The sequence below is a fragment of the Carlito syrichta genome, unplaced genomic scaffold, assembly GCF_000164805.1.
Source record: "Carlito syrichta isolate Samal-C Ts95f unplaced genomic scaffold, Tarsius_syrichta-2.0.1 Scaffold149186, whole genome shotgun sequence".
In the NCBI taxonomy this organism is placed as follows: Eukaryota; Metazoa; Chordata; class Mammalia; order Primates; family Tarsiidae; genus Carlito; species Carlito syrichta.
The window spans coordinates 24,137-45,539 of record NW_007093282.1 but is presented as its reverse complement, the minus strand read 5'-3'; the positions used below and the strand labels follow the sequence as shown (position 1 = coordinate 45,539).

At 41.8% G+C, this 21,403-nt stretch overlaps 1 pseudogene; it reads right to left on the bottom strand.

Moving 5' to 3' along the window:
* Positions 1 to 2,287: 2,287 nt before the first annotated feature.
* On the bottom strand, positions 2,288 to 20,973 carry LOC103251926 (annotated as a pseudogene).
* Between the last annotated feature and the right edge of the window lie 430 nt (positions 20,974 to 21,403).

The following is a 21,403-nucleotide window of genomic DNA, read 5'->3' as shown; positions in this document are numbered from 1 at the left end:
GCTTGGACTCCACCAATTCTACCACCTTTGAATGTCTTGCTCATTCTAGGGATTTACACAGGCGTCTTTAGCTTCAGCTTCCTCACATAATCTATTGCATCAGCACAGACATGCAACTCATCCCTGCACCCTTCAGTACTCCCAGAAGAACTCACTTTCCCCACAAAAAAAGAATTTGTGATCCATGCAGCAAGAGTGATAGGGGGAAGGCAGGCCCACACTATGGCAAACAACTTAGAAGTCCCTTTCTGATTCATTCTTTTTCTCCCAAGGTCCCTTTTGTGCTCCTGTGCCCTCAGGGCTCTCCACCTTTCTCCTTCTTCCATACAGTGTCCCACCCTCCTGCGGTCCCTCAGTCTTCTTTCCCACATCTCTCTTCTTTCCTCAGCATAATTCTCCTTCATTGTACAAAACAATTCACCTTCCTGGGTGTTGCTTCGAAATGGTACATCAGTTGTGTCTTTCGAAATGCCTTTCAGCAGACCGGGCCTGGTGGCTCAAGTCTGTGGTCCCAGCATTTTGGGAGGCCGAGGTGAGGATTGCCTGAGCCCATGGGTTTGAGAACAGCCTGGGCAACTTGACAATACCTCATCTCTACAATAAATTAAAAAATTAGCCGGACATGGTAGTGCGTGTAGTTCAGCTACTTGGAAGACTGAAGCAGAAGGATCGCCTGAACCCAGCAGATCAACGCTGGGGCGGTCGTGAGCGTGCCACAGCACTCCAGCCTGGGTGACAGAGTGAGACTCTGACTCAAAAAAAAAAAACAAAACGAAAGGCCTTTCAGCAATCAATAAGGCTGGCTTCTCTGGTGCAATGGGCAAGGCCAAGAAGCGCATCCCAGCATCATGGGCTCATTCCTGCAGCCTGTTCACTGAGAAGTGGGTCCCTTAGAGAGATGCTGTGCTCTGTGGGATTTTGTGCCTGTAGATCAGGCAATCCTTAAGCCCATAGGTGATCAAAAGTAACAGGATGAAGGTAGTGGAAATCACAGTGAGAAAATAGAGGGTGCCAGTGAACAATAATAGACAGGATGAGTGGTAAAGCAAAGGGCAGGGAAAGGTTGTAGAATCAGAAAGTTAATCTTGTTCTGTCATCTTGGCTGGAAGTTACCCACTTCCAAAGTCTGCAGATTAAGAATTCTTAAGAATCCTCAGTCTGAGGTCTTCCAGTGGAATGAACATCTTAGAGTTAGGAGAAAAGGATGCGTGTCTTTGCCAACTGAATAGCAATGGATCAACACTTTGGAGTTTTACTGCTGTCAGTTGTTAACAGTGGCTGATAACGTCCTTTCCACTGAGGCTCAAGGACAGTCTTCCTCTAATGTCTTTTTTGGAAATAAAATCTCCACATTTCAGGTCATGCAGAGTCTACTTAGGGGGTTGTTTTGGGAATGCAGCTTCCTATAGGTGACCAAGTTAGAGGTACTGTATGACTCCCCTGTAGTAAATAGTCATATCCACCTGTAATCAGGTAGAATGTAGGATTGGAAGCAATTCCCAAATACATGTGGCTGTAATTAATTCAGAAGGATACAACTTGTGGGTCTTAAAGGGGATTGCTTTTACTGCTGTCAAGGCCTGGAAGCGTTAAATGGACTTTGAGGCTTTGGTTTCTGCCCAGGGTCTGTCTCTTCTGTGCTGCGAGGATTGTGTAGGGTAGGCGCTGGAAATAGCTCAGCAATACCCTTAAAACTACCCCACTCTCTAGTGTTGGTTCAATATCACTGCCGATTTATCTCTACTATTGTGGGTTGGTTCATGAGTATTTTTGCTAGACTCTATTTTCATTATGACTTTCTCCTTAGGTAATAGTAAAACATCTCAAAGTTCTTTAACTTGTCATCTATTTATAGGGTTTCCTTTAAGGCTCAGAAAGTCTTTTTGTTTGGAAAACATTTTTTTTAAACCACTTAATTTTGTATACAGACTTTTTTTTTTTTTTGAGTTGGAGTCTCACTCTGTCGCTCAGACTGGAGTGCAGGGGCCGCTCCCGGCCACCGCAACCTCGACCTGCTGGGCTCAAGTGATCCTTCTGCCTCAGCCTTCCAAGTAACTGGAACTACAGGCACGCACTAACACTCCCAGCTAATTTTTTATTTATTGTAGAGATGAGGTCTCGCCAAGTTGCCCAGGCGGGTCTCGAACCCGCGGGCTCAGGCAATCCACTCACCTCAGCCTCCCAAAAGCACGAGATTACAGGCTGAGACACTGAGCTCGGCCAGACTATTTTTATATATAGACTTTTATAAAGAAAAACAAAATGATAAATGAAGAGTTTAGACATCTTAGGCAAGACTTGATTTCTGGGCTTCAGAAAGCGGTGGAAACTTTTCCTGAATAAATCTTTCTTTTTCTCTAAATTTTTCTTTCTTGCTGTGGTGGGGGCTTGTTTCTCACATCTCAGTCTGAAAAAAATGTTCTACATAAGGCACTGCAAGGAATAGTTTTCTATTGTATTCTGTTTAGGTACCAAGGTAGAGGCCATTGCTTGAATTTGTGCCAGATGGTTCTTCCAAAGATGTCTACTCTCCAGGACCCGGGTTCAACTTTTTGTTGACCAGTCTGAAGGAGCCTTTAGGCATCTTCTCCTTCCTGAGCAATTTATCTAATGCATCCATGGAATCTACTACCTTCTCCAACCCCTCTGGACTGGCATTGGCAACCTCCTGCTCCAGGGTGAGGAGCATGTTTCTCTCTTTCAGTAGGACATACCAATGTTTATGTAAATTCTTCATTACTTTTGCTTCTCTTAGTTGCTGACAAGTCCATGCTGCTCCAAATTTTACTTTTTCTTCCCCCCATTTCTTTGGGTCATCAAAGAATTCTTCTAATCCTTTCCTTGACAAAGTATGAAGTAATCTTCACTACTGAAGGATGTGTCTGAAGGACCTGAGGAGTTAGTAGACCTGGAAGCCTTCAGGGTGGTTGAGACTCTTCTACAAAGAATGACAAAACTGGTCTCAGCCATTTTTTCACACACCTGAGCAAACCTTCAAAAGCATTTTAATGTCTTGTTTTTTGGGGGTTGGGGAGTTTGAGTTGGAATCTCACTCTGTTTCCCAGGCTGGAGTGCAGTTGGGATGCTCACGGCCACCGCAGCCTCAACCCGCTGGGCTCAGGTGATCCTTTCTCCTCAGCCTTTCAGGTAGCTGGAACTACAGGCACATGCCACCATGCCCAGGTAATTATTTTTTTGATGTATTGTAGAGATGAGGTCTTACCAAGTTGTCCAGGCTGGTCTCAAACCCCTGGTCTCAGACAATCCTTTCACCTTAGCCTCCCAAAGTGCTGGGATTACAGGCGTGACCCACCGCACCTGACTTTTTTTTAATGTCTTGGGTTAACCCAAAATTGTATCCGTGATTGATATAAATATTTGTTCCTTTATTTGCTTCTAATAGATCTAAGAGTGGGCAATTAATTTAGCCATCTGAGCTGATTTAGTTTCTGTGAGAAGGTTATATTTCAAGTCTGTGATGGCATAGCCTGCCTGGCAACTTTTAAGTATCATCAACAAACACAATTAAATTAAGGCTACCTAGGGGAGTCTTTAGGAATCCATGCAGGGTCTGGATAGTTCCATAAGGGAAGTAAGCAGTCATGGACTTCTCCTTCTTACCTGAGAGAAGGCAGGAGCTAGGTTTAGAATGTTACAGCAAGGACAATGATGTGTGTGTGTGTGTGTGTGTGTGTGTGTGTGTGTGTGTGTATAATAGGAGTTAGACAACTAGCTGAAGAGTGCCAAGTATTTGTCAATACCAAAGTCTGTACAGCATGAGGAACCATTACATTTAGTGGAGACCTAAGAGCAAGTTTTCAATGTTTTGCCATTGGTTCTATAGCTCTCAGACAAGGTGGCTAAGCCTGGGCTGCTGAATCTAATGAAAGACTGAAATAAGCAATTGTACTTTGGTGATTCCCCTGTCATTGAATCATATCCCTAGTGCTTGTTCAGACTTTTCATGAACAAAAAGGAAAAAGGATTTGTAAATCTAGAATCTTGAGAAAAATGCAGTCTTTTTGTAGGTAGTTCTGGTGCCTGTCTTCATGTTTCAACATAAATATTTAACTTGAAGTATATGATCATCTAAAAATATTTAAATTAATATATTTACTTATATACCTAGGGAGATAAATTATCATTTAAATTTGTTATTTCTATACTAAGTTTGGCGTCCAAAACATTCTCATAATAGTTATGAATATAATTTGAAATATTCTAGACAAACCTAATTATTCCTTTTGTCTTTCCTTTTACAGGTGGCTTGGGAGTAAGTCTTTGTGCTACTTTCTGACTATTTTAGAAAATTGAGTTACTGTTTAGACATAAAAAATATCTTCACACTTTTGTTATTTTGAATTTGGGAAAGAGAAAAATCAAGAAAAGATCATGAGAGGAGAAAAGTACGGGTATATCTCAGAGATATTGAGAGTTCAATTCTAGACCACTGCAATAAAGCAGATCAAACACACTTTTTTGGTTTTCCTGTGTATATGAAAGTTATATGTACACTATGATGTCATCTATTAAGTGTTCAATAGTATTATGTCTAAAAAAAAGTACATGCCTTAATGAAAACAAACTTTATTGCTAAAAAAAATGCTGACACAGACATGAAGTGAGCACATGTTGTTGAAAAAATGGCACTGATAGCCCTGTTTGATACAGGGGTGCCACAGACTTGCAATTTGTAAAAAATGCAGTATCTGCAAAGCACAACAAAACACTATATGCCAGTATGAGTCATGAGTCTCTAAACACAAGATAGGCAATATTGTAACAACATAGAAATAAGGAACAGTGATTATTAGAAACGTAACTAAGTATGTTAGGAAGCACCAGGCCAGGCTCTGTGGCACAGCCTGTAATCCCAGCACTTTGGGAGGCCGAGGAGAGTGGATTGCCTCAGCCCACGGTTTGAGACCAGCCTGGCCAACTTGCAAGACCTCGTCTCTACACTAAATCAAAAATTAGTTGGGCATAGTAGCATGCGCCTGTAGTTCTGGCTACTTGGAAGGCTGAGGTGGAAGGATCGCCGGAGCCTGGCAGGTCGGCACTGGGGTAGCCGTGAGAGTGCCACTGCACTCCAGCCTGGGCAACAGAGTGAGACTCCAACTCAAAAAAGAAAAAAGAAAGCACCAGGAGTTAAATAATATTTTAGTGAGTTAAAATAATATTTTAGTGACCAAAAAACCAAAGCCTTTACTATGGGCATGAAATATTTTAGTAGTTTTACATAAAAATTACATACTGATGTGTGAGAAAGGATTTATTAGTATCCTTTTATAATATATATCTAGATATATGTTGTTATATAAATATACAAATGACTAATAAACCTAAAGCTTATGTCCATAGCTTCAAAACACAATTAAAATGTTAGTATATTAAATAAAGCAAGATATGTTATATTACGTTTACTAACTGAATAAATTGAAACAACGTTTAAAAATATTTTTTTATTTTTCTTTATTTTAAAAATGAAGAGATAATCATATCCATTACATCGCATACATGTTTGTATTTTTTTGGTGATTATTAGTAGAGATGAGGTCTCTCTGTGTTACCCAGGCTGGTCTCGAACTCCTGGGCTCAAGCAGTCCTTCCACCTTGACCTCCCAAAGTGCTGGGATTACGGGTATGAGCCACTGCTCCCGGCTCATGTTTGTGTTTATCTATAATTATTTTCCTTAGAATAGTCAACCATTTATAGTAATTATCACCTTTAACCAAAGTCGAGTCATCTGCTGCATAATGATGTTTCCATGGTGGTCCCATAAGATTGTATCGAAGCTGAAAATTCCTATCACCCAGTGAGGTCTAGCTGTTGTAACATCATAGCACAATGCATTACTCACATGTTTGTGGTGAGGAGCCTGGGGTAAACAAATCTACTGTGCTACCAGTCTTATAAAAGTATAGCACATACAATTATGTACAGTACATAATACTTGATAATGGTCATAAATGACTATGTTACTGGTTTATACTATACTTTTTATTCTTATTTTAGAGTGTACTCTTTCTTATATGAAAACATTAAGTATAAAACAGCCTCAGGCAGGTCCTTTCAGAGGTATTCCAGAAGATGGCATTACTGTCATAAGAGATGACAGCTCCATGCCTATTATTGCCTGGAAGACCTTCCAGTGAGACAAGATGTGGAGGTAAAAGACAGTGATATGGATGGTCCTGATCTTGTGTAGCCCTAGGTTAGTGTGTGTGCCTCACTGTCACCCAGGCTGGAGTGCAGTGGCATGCTCACGGCCACCCCAGCATCGACCTGCTGGGTTCAGGCAATCCTTCCGCCTCAGCCTTCCAAGTAGCTGGAACTACAGGTACATGCCACCATGCCTGGCTAATTTCTTTTATTTGTTTTAGAGACGAGGTCTCACCAAGTTGTCCAGGCTGGTCTCAAACCCTTGGGTTTAGATAATCCTCTCTCCTCTACCTCCCAAAGTGCTGGGATTACAGGCGTGAGCCACTGCGTTTGGCTTGTGTGCCCTAAAAAATAAAATCATGAAAGTAAAATATTTTAAAAATAGAAAAGTTTGCAGAATAAGGATATAAAGGAAGCAAATATTTTTGTATAGCTATACCATGTGTTTGTGTTTTAAGGTGTGTAGTTATGAGTCCAGGATTTTTTTTTTTTTATTTAAAAGTTTATAAAATAAAAAATTTCAGTAAGCTAAGGTTAATTTATTACTGAAGAAAAAAGATTAATAAATGTAGTGTGGCCTAAGTGTACAGTGTTCATGAAATCTACAGTAGTGTATAGTAATGTCATTGACCTTCACATTCACTCTCCACTCACTCAGTGACTCACCCAGAGCAACCTCTAGCCCTGCAAACTTCCTTTTTGGTAAGTGCCCTAAACAGGTGTACCACTTAAAAAAACTTTTATCCTGTATTTTTACTATACTTTTTCTATGTTTAGATATACAAATACCATTGTTGCCAACAGTATTCATTACAGTAACATACCATTCAGGTTTGCAGCCCAGGAGCAATGGGCTATACCAGGTAGCTTAGGTGTGTAGTAGGTTGTATCATCTAGGTTTGTGTAAGTACAGTCTATGATGTTCACACAACGATGAAATCACACATTTCTCAGAACATATCTCCATTATCAAAGTGATGCATGATTGTGACTGACTTTTTTCCAGACATAAGAAAAAATTAGATGACAGAAAACCAAGAATTGTTTAGCTATTTTTTTCTACATGCATTCAGCACTTCTTTCATTTTATTTTAACAATTTTGAGGTGGCAGTTATACACACACACACATATATATGTGTGTGTTTACTCTGCTGATAGTTTCTTTTGCTGTGCAGAAGCTCTTTAGTTTAGTTAGGTCTCACTTGTCAGTTTTTGTTTTTGCTGCATGTGCTTTGGAGGACTTGGTTGTAAATTTGTTGCCTAGGTCAATGTCCAGAAGAGTGTTCCCTACGATTTCTTCAGGTATTTTTATAGTTTGAGGTCTTACACTTGATTTGTGTATGTGGTGAGAAGAAGGGGTCCAGCTTCATTCTTCTGCATATAGTTAGCCAGTTTTCCCAGCACTGTTTTACTGAATAAGATGTTCTTTCCCAGCCGGGCTCGGTGGCTCAGCCTGTAATCCCATGCCTTGGGAGGCTGAGGTGAGTGGATTGCCTGAGCCCGTGGGTTCGAGACCCGCCTAGGCAACTTGGTGAGACCTCATCTCTACAATAAATAAAAAAAAAAATTAGCCGGCTGTGGTAGCGCGTGCCTGTAGTTCCAGCTACTTGGAAGGCTGAGGCGGAAGTATCGCTGGAGCCCAGCAGGTCGAGGCTGTGGTGGCCGGGAGCGGCCACTGCACTCCAGTCTGGGCGACAGAGTGAGACTCCAACTCAAAAAAAAAGATGTTCTTTCCCCAGTGTTTATTTTTTGTTGACTTTGTGAAAGATCACTTGGTTGCAGGTGAATGGCTTTATCTCTGAGTTCTCTATGCTGTTACATTGGTCTGTGTGTCTATTCTTGTACCAGTACCATGATGTTTTGGTTATAGTAGCCTTGTAGTAAAGTTTTTTTGTTTGTTTGTTTTTTGAGTTGGAGTCTCACTCTGTCACCCAGACTGGAGTGCAGTGGCCGCTCCCGGCCACTGCAGCCCCGACCTGCTGGGCTCTGGCGATCCTTCCACCTCAGCCTTCCGAGTAGCCGGAATTACAGGCATGCGCTACCATGCCTGGCTGATTTTTTTATTTATTGTAGAGATGAGATCTCGCCAAGCTGTCCAGGCAGGTAGTAAAGTTTAAAGTCCAGTAATGTGATGCCTCCAGCTTTGTTCTTTTACTTAGGATTTATTTGGTTATTCAGGCTCTTTTTTGTTTCGTTATGAATTTAAGAATTGTTTTTTCTAGTTCTGCGAAAAATGATGCTGCATTGAGATTCATTGAATTTTTGGATTGCTTTGGGCAGTATGGACATTTTAACAATATTTATTCTTCCGATTCATGAGCATAGAGTGTTTTTCCATAGGTTCATGTCATCTTTGATTTCTTTCAGCAGCATTTTGTAGTTCTCATTGTAGAGATCTTTCACTTCCTTCATTAAATGTATTCCCCAGAATCTTAATCTTTTTGTAGCTATTGTAAGTGGAATTGTGTTCTTGATTTGGTTCTCAGCTTGAATGTTGTTGGTATATAGACATGCTATTGATTTTTGAGCATTGATTTTATAACCCGAGACTTTACTGAAGTTGTTTATGAGGCTTAGGAGTCTTTTGGCAGGATATTTAGGATTTTCTAGATATAGAATAATAATGTCTGTGAAGAGAGATAATTTGGCTTCCTCTTTTTGTATTTGGATACTGTTTATTTGTTTCTCTTGTCTGATTGCTCTGGCTAGAACTTCTAGTACTATGTTAACTAAGAGTGGTGAGAATGGACATACTTGTCTAGTTTCAGTTCTAAGGCGGAATGCTTCCAACCTATCCAATATAATGTTGTCATAAATGGCTCTTAATATTTTGAGGTGTGTTCTTTCTATGCCTCGATGGTTGAGGGTTTTTTTTTGTCATGAAAGGATGTTGGATTTTTTTTTTTTTTTTGAGTTAGAATCTCGCTCTGTCACCCCGACTGGAGTGCAATGGCCGCTCCCAGCCACCGCAGCCTCGACCTGCTGGGCTCTGGCGATCCTTCTGCCTCAGCCTTCCAAGTAGCTGGAACTACAGGCGTGCACTACCACGCCCGGCAAATTTTTGATTTATTGTAGAGATGAGATCTCGCCAAGTTGCCCAGGCGGGTCTCGAACCCGCAGGCTCAGGCAATCCACTCACCTCAGCCTCCCAAGCGTGGGATTACAGGCTGAGCCACCGAGCCAGGCTGAGATGTTGGATTTGATCAAATGCTTTTGTGGATCATGTTTATTGATTTGGGTATGTTGAACCAAACTTGAATCCCAGGAATAAAGCCCACCTGATCATGGTGAACGATCTTTTTGATGTGCTGTTGGATATGGTTTGCTAGTATACAAAAGGTTCTTAGAGGTTACTATAGACATCTGTATGTATGTAAACTAGATAATCTAGAGGAAATGGATACATTTCTAGAAACACACAACTGCCCAACATTGAAACAGGAAGAAACTAAAACCCTGAACAGACCAGTAATGAGCCATGAAATTGAATCAATAATAAAAGACTTACCTACTAAAAAAGTCTTGAATCAGAAAGATTCACAATCAAATTTTACTAAATGTACAAGTTAGAGCTGGTAACAGTCCTACTGAAACTATTTCAAACAATTGAGGAAGAGGGATTCCTTCCTAACTCATACTACAAAGCCCATATCGTCCTGATACCAAAATTTGGCAAAGACACAACCAAGAAAGAAAACCACAGACTGAAAACCCTGATGAACATAGATGCAAAAATCTTTAACAAAATATGAATAATGTTTTATATCTACTTCTTAGTTAGAAACTGGGCATCCAGTGATTATTAATTAACTTAATTATTTGTCTATGTGTTTAAAATTCATCAAAGATCTAGAAATTGCAATTTTAGCTAATTCATTAATTCCTTTGAATTTTAGCATTGTAAGAATATAATTATACTAAACCCTTGGGAAAAAAATCCATTGTTACCATTCCATCTAGTTGAATGCAACGATATATAAATTTGTAAGTAATTCTACACAAGTTTTGGAGACAGTTGTAACTTAACTCATAAAACCAATGTAGGTCATTTGGAATGTCTAGCTCATGAGAAATTTAATCCAGGTTTTTAGGCACACCAAAATTTGTGCTGACATTTTTATATGGTAAACTAATTCTTAAGGACCTGAATCATACTGAAACTCTTCTTTATCTTGGAATTAAGGCCCTTTTTTCTTATCCTGTAACCATAGGAAGAAAGACTATCATATAACTATACTTTTCAGTGTTTACAAAAAATACAATTTAATGACATTTTCTCTTTTTAAACATCTGAACTTGATATTCCTAGAATGTGGATGTAGTGACTAAATGTCTTTTTGATCATTTAATCTTTAAAATGTTTTAAGAAAGGGAAAAACACAGAGAGAGGAACAGGAATAAAAGAGAGACAGAGTTAGCTTCAGATCATTAGATAAATAAATTATTACAGTAAACCTAATTATGTTTTCTTTTCAAGGAGAGGGAAGAAAGCATATCTGTAAAAAACCCATTTTGACATATGCACACATTAAAGAGAGGATTACACCTGGTTTATACAGTAGTCAGATCTTTGACAATATTTTCAAGCACTACAATCAAAAGCTAACACTATTAATCTCTAAGAATAAAAAGGAAAAAGGTACCTCCCATATTATATGAAATAATCTTTTAAAAATAAACAAGACAATCTCCTCATGAGGATTTCTTTCCTATTTCTTCAAAGTTACCTCTTAAATGAACAATCTTGTTCATATAAAAAAGTTCCCCAAAGCAAGCCAGGCATGGTGGTACACACCTGCAATCCCAGCAACTTGGGAGACTAAGGTGGGAGGATTGATTGAGGCCAGGAGTTCAAGGTTGCTGTAAGCTATGATTGCACCTGTAGATAGCCGCTACATTCCAACTTGGGCAATGTGGTGAGACACTCTAAAAAGAAAAGAAAGAAAGAAAGTGGAAAAAAAGTTCCCCAAAGTGCCTATTGCAATTGCAAATTGTCCCTGCAAATTGTGCCAGTTAGTGAGAAATACATACAAATTAATGTTTCAGTGAGAAACTGCAAAAAGCAAGTATTTGACCTGGAGAAGGTATAGTTTTGGATGAAGAAGACACCATGAGAATGCCAGTGATCTGTAAGGATGGTACAGTGTTAACTTGCATCCCAGAACTTGGCCTAAGGCCAACTGTCACTAACTAGGAGCTGGAAAGACCTCTGGATTCTGGGTAGACAAAGGGAAACCAGCTGGTCCTCAAGGTTGCAATGATATGGTTGAGAAAGAAGTCCTTATAAGATTTTACAATGGTAACCCAAGGCAAGGATGACCCAAAGGATGCCATCTGAAGATACCTTCTGAACTCCTCAGCCTCCAGTGCTGGCTTAAGGAAGTAGTTGCTGGGTCTTTGCTTATTCTCTTTCTGTAGAAGTTACTTCTTTTAGACAAACACTCAAGGCTCCAGACAGACAGTCGTGGAAGCAGATGTTATAGACCAGATAGCAAATTCATCAATAAATAATACAAAACTGTTTTGATTACCAAAAAAATCTCAGAGGATCATCTAAATAGCATTCATTGTTGTGACAAGGAGATCACACTTTGCTCTTGTGCCACTTTGTGTTTCTTTGCTGTCAATAACTTTCTCCTTTTTTATTTACTTGGTTTTCCATAAACCTACAGTCTCTCAAGGTCGGTTAGAACATGGTCAAAATCATCACACAACCATTTATATTTTTTCCCCAGAAATCTATGCCAAAAACAAGCAGCAACAAAACATAAGGAAACAACTATACAAGCTGTTAAAAACTTGAGACCTGAATGTAAGTGCTTTTCAATGTTGAGGAGAAAGCAGATCTTATCTTGTCACCCATTTAAAATAAATGTTTGGGATTCTAGTTAAACATGATGATCAAACACACTTGTTTCTCTCCTCTCTGTTCCAACTTTCCACTATAAGTTAAAAAAAAAAAAAGCATAAATCCTGAGGATAATGAGAAGGGCAGAGAGTACAGTGACACAGTGAGATGTCAACAAACCTTTGGAAGGTGGGAATGAGATGGAGTAGAGGTAGCTACCTACCTTAGCAGAGCTTTGGGTGCTATAATACCAACCTAAGTGCCTGCAGAGGGGGCTAGGAAAGGTGAGACAATTCATGTCGCAGACGCCAGAAGACTCAGGACTGGACACACCAAATTCACAAGAAAGTGAAGATGAGCTATGGAGCTAACAACTGGAGTATTGGCTAAAAGTCTGGGCCTTTCCCACCCCCCTTCAATTACCTTCCTCCTCTGTACCTCATCCCAGCCCTCGGTCACTGACGGAAAAAATCAAGCTCAAGAGCTGCTGAGTCCAGGGATCCAAGTGCAGAAGAGTGGGGATGAAATACTGGAATGAACTGGAAGTCTGCACAAAAAGCTTTAGAACTTCTCTTTAAGGGCCCTGGCCCCAGCAACCACTATTGTCGCTTCTTGTGCCAGGAATTACATCAGCTAGACACGTCACTCCAGGTAGGAGAGTGCAGTGTACAGCTCTAGGAAAGGTGAAGGGTTCTGGCGCAAAGACCTCCAAAGTCTAACACGTGAAAGTCTCCCTACAAGATTCAGCTCACTGTGCAGTGAAATGCCTCCCACCAATAGAGTCTCTCATTTGAGGCCTTACTCTTAAATATAACCAGAAAGCCAAAGATCACCAGGCATTTAAGAAGAGCATTAGAAGCCGGGCTCGGTGGCTCGGCCCGTAATCTCGCGCTTTGGGAGGCTGAGGTGAGTGGATTGCCTGAGCCCGCTGTCTCGAGACCCGCCTGGGCAACTTGGCGAGACCTCATCTCTACGATAAATAAAAAAATCAACCGGGCGTGGTAGTGCATACCTGTAGTTCCAGCTACTCGGAAGGCTGAGGCGGAAGGATCGCCGGAGCCCAGCAGGTCGAGGCTGCGGTGGCCGGGAGCGGCCACTGCACTCCAGTCTGGGCGACAGAGTGAGACTCCATCTCAAAAAAAAAAAAAAAGGAAAAAAAAGCATTAGATACACATACTAATATAGACACTGAACACCAATTTAAGCAAACATTATGATATGACTCTATTAGGAAAGTGGGGTTAACGGTGAAATCCAAACTTTCATTGTCCATATTAAGGAGTCAATATATAATGTCTAAAACCAATAAATCAAGAAATATTAAAGAAAGAATTTTGCTTAAAAATATGGAGGTGAACAGTATAAGAAATAGCTAAAAGGGTTTGAAATGACAGCTTCTGAGAAGGAAACTTGTGGTAGAAGAAGGGGGGCAAGGGATTGCTGTTTTTTGTTGAAAGTTATATTGTTTTAATTGACTTTAAAAGTTGAGATCTAATTCACACACCATAACATTCACCATTTTAGAGTGTGCAATTTGGTGGGTTTTAGAATGCTTTCAGAGTTGTGCAATCATCGCCACTATTTCATTCCAGAAGATTTTCATCATCCATTCGGGGAATCTTGAACCCATTAGCAGTCAATCCTTAATTTACCCTCTCCAAAGCCCCTAATAACCATTAATCTTTGTCTCTGTGGATTTGCCTATTTTGGATATTTCATATAAATGGAATGATACAATAATTGTCTTTGTGTGACTGGCTTCTTTCATTTACCCCGATGTTTTCAAAGTTCTTGCATGCTGTAGTATATATCAATACTCCATTCTTTCTTATGATTGAATAATATTCCATTTATAGGTATTCCACATTTTGTTTATGCATTCATCAGTTGATAGGCATTTGGGTTTTTACTTTTTGGCTGTTATGATTAAAGCTACTGTAAACATGCATGTATAAGTTTTTGATGTGCCTATGCTTTTATTTCTCTTGAGTGTATAACTTGGAGTAGAGTTTCTGAGTAATTTCCTAATTTTTTTAGTCTTGCTCTCTTGTTTAGGTTGGTGTCCAGTGGCACAATCACAGCTCACGGCAGCCTCAACCTCGTGGGCTCAGGCAATCCTTTCACCTCAGCCTCCTGAGTAGCTGGTACTATAGGCATGTGCTGGTACTATAGGTTGATTTTTTTTATTTTTTATTTTATTTTATTTTTTTGAGTTGAAGTCTCACCCTGTTGCCCAGACTGGTGTGCAGTGGCCGCTCCCAGCCACCGCAGCCTCGACCTGCTGGGCTCTGGCGATCCTTCCGCCTCAGCCTTCCAAGTAGCTGGAACTACAGGTACGCCCTACCACACCTGGCTAATTTTTGATTTATTGTAGAGATGAGGTCTCGCCAAGTTGCCCAGGCAGGTCTCGAACCCGCGGACTCAGGCAATCCACTCACCTCAGCCTCCAAAAGCACTGGGATTTTTAAAATTTTTCTGTTAGAGATGAGGTCTCACTGTGTTGCCTAGACTGGTCTTGAGCTCCTGAATTCAAGCAATTCTCTTGTCTCGACCTCCCAAAGTGCTGGGATTACAGGCATGAGACATCATGCTTGGCCCATTTGATAAGTTTATGTTTAACTTTTTGAGGAATTGCCAAACTGTTTTCCACAGTGGCTGCACCATTTTACATTACCACTAGCAACGCACAAGGGTTCCACATTCTCATTGTGGTTTTAACTTGCATTTCCCTAAAGACTAGTGTATGTTGGACATCTTTTCATTTGCTTACTGGTCATTTATTTTGTAATTGGGTTGTATTTTTATTGTTGAGTTGTACATTTTTTAAAAAAATATGTATTCTGTATTAACCCTCATAAGATACCCCATTCTGTGGGTTGTCTTTTTACTTTCTTGATAGTGTCCTTTGGCACACAAAAGATTTTCACTTTGATAAAGTCCAGTTTATCTATTTTTTCTTTTGTCATTGTGCTCTTGGTGTTATGCCTAACAAACTATTAACTAATCTAACACCACAAAGATGTACATCTATGTTTTCTTCTATAAGTTCTACAGCATTGGTATTTACATTTAGGTCTATTCCACTTTGAGTTTTTAGTGAATGGTGTGAAGTATAGGTCTAAATTAATTCTTTTGCACGTGTATAACCAGTTGTCTCAGCACTATTTGTTGAAAAGGCAATTCTTTTTCCATTGAAGGCACATTTGCTGAAAAATCAGTGACTATAGATGTATTTTCCCCCTCTGAATGCTCAATTATAGTAAGTCCCATTGACCTATACATCTGTCCTTTTGCTACACTGTTTCATCATTGTAGCTTTGCAGTAGGTTTCAAAATTGGAAAGTGTGAGCTTTGTTCTTTTCAAGATCCTTTTAGCTATTTGGATCTCTTGCAATTTGCATGAATTTAAGGATTGTGCATACATTACTTATGTACCGAATCCTGACTTGTACCCCACATCTTTATAATAAAATAAAGTAAAAAAAAAAGAATTTGAGGATTGGATTTTCTGTTTCTGATATGGCAGTTGGAAATTTAATAGGGCTTGTATTGAATCTGTAGATCAATTTGGATGGTATTGCTATCTTAACAATATTAAGCCTTTGAATATACAAACATGGGTTGTCTTTCCATTGATTTCGGTCTTTTTAATTTCTTTCAACAACATTTTATAGGTTTCAGAGTACAAGTCTTGCATTTCTTTGCTTAAATTTATTCCTAGTATTTTATTCTTTAATTTTTTAAATTAGGAAGCATAGATTTATTAAAGGAAAGATACATTATAAGCAGTATGCCAGCGAGAGTGTGTGCTTCCTAATTTTTTTTTAAGAGACAGACTCTTGCTCTGTCACTCAGCCTGGAGTGCAGTGGCATGATCATGGCTCTCATTACAGTCTCAAAGTCCTGAGCTCAAGGGATCCGCCTGCCTCAGCCTACTGAGTAGCTAGGACTACAGGCATGTGCTACCATGCCTGGATAATTTTTAAACTATTTTTGTGTAGTTGTACTTGCATAAATTATTAAATATAAGATAGCTAAGGTAGGCTAACTGCTGTAGCAACTAGATGCCAACATGTATACTGGTTCAAACATAATAGAAGTTCATTTCTTTTTTCATAATGGTACGGGGTGGGTAGGAACAGACTGGTGGGTCAGTCCTCCTTCTCTCCCGCATCCAGACAGTCTGACTGAAGTATGCTCTTTCATCTTTAGCATGTGGCTACCAGAGCCTACCTGGGCATCATCTCCATTCCAGATAGTCAAAAGGAGGAAGATTCTAGAGGAGCACATGGTGGTTTTAGAGGCTAGGCTTAGAAGTGGTAATAAATAGTACTTCGGTTCACATTTCATTGGCTACAGGTCAGTCGCATGCTTGGCATTCAACTCAAGGGCTGGGGGACTGACAGAGGGAAGAGAGACAGAGGGTGAGGAAAGAAGTCTACCTGTGCCCAGGAAAAAGAGAGCATGGATTGTGGAAGGCTGCCATTAGTGCCTGACACAGCATATGATTTAGAAATATGGAGGTAACCAACATAAGAGGTAGCTTACCCCTAGAGAACAGCACTCTGGTAGAACAGTCAAGGCCAAGGGACCATTGGTTTTTGTTAAAATAAACCTTTTAATACTATCTTATTTATTTATTCTTTAGACAGAGTCTCACTCTGTCACCCAGGCTGGAGTGCAGTGGCATAGCTCATGGCCACCACAGCCTTGACCTGCTGGGCTCAGGTGATCCTTCCTCTTCAGCCTTCCAAGTAGCTGGAACTACAGTCGTGTGCCACCACACCCAGCTAATTTTTTGATTTATTGTAGAAACAAGGTCTCTCCATGTTGCTCAGGCTGGTCTAAAACCCATGGGCTCAGGCAATCCTCTTACTTCTACCTCCCAAAGTGCTGGGATTACAGGTGTGAGACACCATGCCTGACAGACAATACTATTTTATTTTAAAAACTGTAAATATCACCTTGCAAAAAACAAACAAAATCCCTGCCAAATCAATTTAGAAAAATAAGACAAAAAAAGTTTCAGCCATATTCTCCTTTGCATGCCAGTCTCTTCCATAAGTTTCCCCAAGGACTCAGATCTGCCTTCCCTGTTCTCCTCCAGAGACCCACACAGGACCACATGCTGGTAAACACTCAGAAAGAAGTGTCAAACACAATGGCGTCACGCCTATTCTGCTTGATGGGCTCACTCTCACCTGACCGCCACCTTTTTCCCACGTGTCCAGCCTGGCGGATCTGTGCTGTAGCATGCACTGCTTCAGTCCTGAGAGACTGGCCCCATTCCAGAGCCCTTGTACTCCCTGCTTGATGAAGCCAGAGGAATGCCTACAGCGGATGAGCACATTCCCATCCCGTGTGCACATGGTAATGAAATCACTGCAGCTTCCTGTGGTGAGTAAAACACCACAACCTCAACCCCAGCAAGAAGATGCACATTCGTAGAAATGAATTTTCTGGAATGCAGAGTGCTTGCATGGTACCCTATTCCCAGGGTCATTACCATTGGAATATAACTTTATCTTTTCCTTTGACTTCCAACATCATGAGGTTGCATTTGTAAGAAACGATTTTCTTGTATCTGCCCTTGCTCAACATGGAATGGGCTGTCGTGGGAAGTTATGAGTTCCCTGCCTGGGGTGCTGGATAACTAGTTGGCAGAGATGCTGTGGAGGTGGAGGGGGGAGACTCCAGCCCCAAGATGCTATGAGTCTTTAGTGCCCATTGTCTCTAGGACGCTGCCAGAGGTACGCAATCTGATGCGGATTTCGCAACGTGACTTCTGAGGTTAGTGATGTAAGTTCAGTCAGGAGAAAATTGTGGCTGGTGAAGTGGACCCTGGGCGGCTGAGGATGCTGCTGGGGCTGGGAGAGCCTGACTCACGCTTCACAGCCCCTGCCAGCATTTCAGAGGGAAGCGATGTTGTCTGTCGTTCTTCTTCCTCCGCTCATCCCCTAAAGGCAGGCGTCTGGTCTTGAGCCCTTCTTTCTTTCATTGTACACAACCCCCTGAGAAATCTCAACCACATCCCTGGCTCTGGGATGGCTCCTAACTCTGTGTCTGTAGCATTGACTTCATTCCTAAAAAACAGACCCATATAGCCAACAGTCTATTGGACATCTCCATCTCGTTGTCCTACATTTTGTGATGTGATGATATGTCCCAAAGTGAATGTTTCTTACTGCCTTCAAATCTGACATTCCTCACTCAACCAGCAACCCCATTCAGAAACCCTCCTCCATCTCCCTCTTAAGTCCACTTGCACCTTGTGTGCAAGTCCTGCATATTCCACCCCTATGGCAACTCTTTTTTATGGGCCCTTTCCTTTCCTTTTCCCTTTCCCTTTCTCTCCCTCCCTCTCTCCTTCTCTCTCTCTCTCTCTCTCTCTCTCTCTCTCTCTCTCTCTCTCTCTCTCTCTGTCTCTCTGTCTCTCTTCTCTTTCTGTTAGGGTCTCACTGTCACCCAGGCTGCAGTGTGCTGGCACCATCTCACCTCACTGCAGCCTCAACTTTTTTAAGATTAGGCAACCCTTTGGGAGGCTGAGGTGAGTGGATTGCCTGAGCCCGCGGGTTCGAGACCTGCCTGGGCAACTTGGCAAGACCTCATCTCTACAATAAATCAAAAAATCAGCCGGGTGTGGTAGCGCGCACCTGTAGTTCCAGCTACTCGGAAGGCTGAGGCGGAAGGATCGCCAGAGCCCAGCAAGTCGAGGCTGCGGTGACCGGGAGCGGCCACTGCACTCCAGTCTGGGCGACAGAGTGAGACTCCAACTCAAAAAACAAAAAAGAGATTAGGCAAGCCGGGCTCAGTGGCTCAGCCTGTAATCCCGCGCCGGGCTCAGTGGCTCAGCCTGTAATCCCGCGCCTTTGGGAGGCTGAGGTGAGTGGATTGCCTGAGCCCGCGGGTTCGAGACCCGCCTGGGCAGGCGAGACCTCATCTCTTCAATAAAATCAAAAAATTAGCCGGGCGTGGTAGCGCACGCCTGTCATTCCGGCTACTCGGAAGGCTGAGGTGGAAGGATCACCGGCCCAGAAGGTCGAGGCTGCAGTGGCCGGGAGCGGCCACTGCACTCCAGTCTGGGCGACAGAGTGAGACTCCAACTCAAAAAAAAAAAAAAAAAGATTAGGCAAACCTTCCACCTCAGTCTCCCAAGTAGCTGGCACTACATGCACATGCTACCATTTTTTGTAGAGGTGAAGTCTCGCCCAGGCTGTTCTCAAATTCCTGGGTTCAAGCATTCCTCCCATATTGGCCTCCCAAAGAGCTGGGATTACAGGTTTGAGCCACTGCGCCCAGTCATTATATGCCTTTCTCATTCCAGCTCTATTACCATTGATTCCTTTACTGCCAGAGTGAGAATATTCCAATCCAGGTGGGACTCCACCTCCACCAAACAAGCAGAAAACATAAGAAAGGTCAGCAGCACCAAGTGTTGACAAGGATACAGATCAACTGGAACTCCTGTACATTCCTCTTTGTTTGGGCAAAGCAAATTTGGAAAATTAGTAACATCCACTCAAGTAGGTATATGCATACCCCATGACCCAACAATCCACTCCTAGACGTGTACCCAATAGATTTTCCCCCATCTGAGCACTAAAAGGCACATGCAGGAAGGCTCATACCTCCAAACTAGAAACAATGCAATGCTCATCAACAATTTTATTGGTGTATCCATATCATGGGGATATTATACAGTAACAAAAAAGAACAAACTGCCTTTATGTATGGCAACATGTGCAAGTCTTGCAAACACATGTGTAGCAAAAGAAGCCACAAACAAGAAAATAGGGAAAAATAGCTAGTGGTGTTAGTCAGGATGGTCATTTCTATTGTGTGTAGGTCATTCCTGAAAGGGGGAAAAGGAACCAAAGTAGAACTCTGGAATTTTAGTATTAACTTATTTTAAAAATCGGAGTGCTATTTATATAGGTATGGTCAGTTAGTAAAAAATTTTGCACTTTTCTGTGTGTATGTTATATTTTAATAAAAAGTTTACTAAAACACATACACACCAAAAGACAAAATACATACAATCATAAACACCAAAAGACAAAATCTCTTCCATGGTTCCTGATACTCAGACAACAAAGCTCCAGATCCTAGCAGAACATTCTCAGTTCTCCATGATGTGACTCAGTCCACCCTTTCCCACTTGGGGCATGAGTGTTATCCACAAGGCCACTCCCCATTCTCCTTGCAAGTCTCTGTGCTGTTTCTGCAACCTGGAATTCCTCTGTCCTTCTGGCTTTGTCTGAAAATGTTGCTTCCTCTGTGAGGCCTCCCCTGGTTTCTTACCACTCCAGTGATCTTCCTGTGCATATTTCCATGGCATGCTGCTTTTCCCTCTTTCATGGCTCTGCTTGCGCGTGTTCTCTTGACTGAACGTAAGAGAGGTAGGTAGGAATGGTGTCTCCCTTCATCTTTGTGGAATCTCCCAGGACCAGTGCTGTGCCCAGTGTAGTGCTTGAGCTAACAAACATTTGACAGATGATTGTAAGCTCTGGGTAAGCCGTTGTCCATACCGCCAGAAAGTCAAGACACCCAGTGTGCCTGCAGACAAGATGCAAGCCCCGTTGGAAGTAAACACATCCTGCAATTCTTTATGGGCTGCTGACAGCCAGGTAGATAGAAATGTGTTGTGCAGTATTGTAGGTGTGTCCAATTAGACGCAGTGAGACAGAGCAGCCCCACTAACATGAATAAGCAGTGCAAATATGTGGTTAATGACCATGTCGCTCCGTGTCAATTCTTAATCCCAGATAATTAGCAAATAGATAATTGGTGGAAGAATGGGAGGTGCTGATGGATGGCCCGTCACTTGGGTGAAGCTAATGATCCTCTATGGATTAAGACCCACCCTCCATAAGTGTTGATGGCTCCTATTTGAAATGCTCCTTTTGAAAGGGCCTGGATCCAAGAAGAGGTGTCAGGAACTCCAGAGCCGGGCGTCGGCATCAGGACTAATTCTCTGGGCTGCTTCTGAGAAAGGTGGGTGGATGGGTCCCACTGCTGCCAGCTGTGTGCAGGCAGCCAGAGTCCTGGACTGTTCCTGACACGCTGGGTGATCCCAAGTAGGTTCTTTCTTTTCCCTTGGCTTCACCTAGTGTCTAATGACTAAAGGTAGGAGGGCTGAGATGGGTGTGCTGATTTGAGACTCGTGTGGACAAGAGTTTCCCTCATCTGACCCTGCTGACTATGTGTGAGATGGTCATTTGCTGTCATTGAAATGGTTTGGGTGACTCAGCTGGCCTGGATGACAGGGTGCAGTGGAGCGGACATTCTGGGGGTGAAAGCAGATGCCTGCGACGTGAGCTGGCAGTACCTTATGTGACCTGAGGCAAGGCCAGCTCGCTGTCCACCAGAATGCATATACCTTGGTCACTGT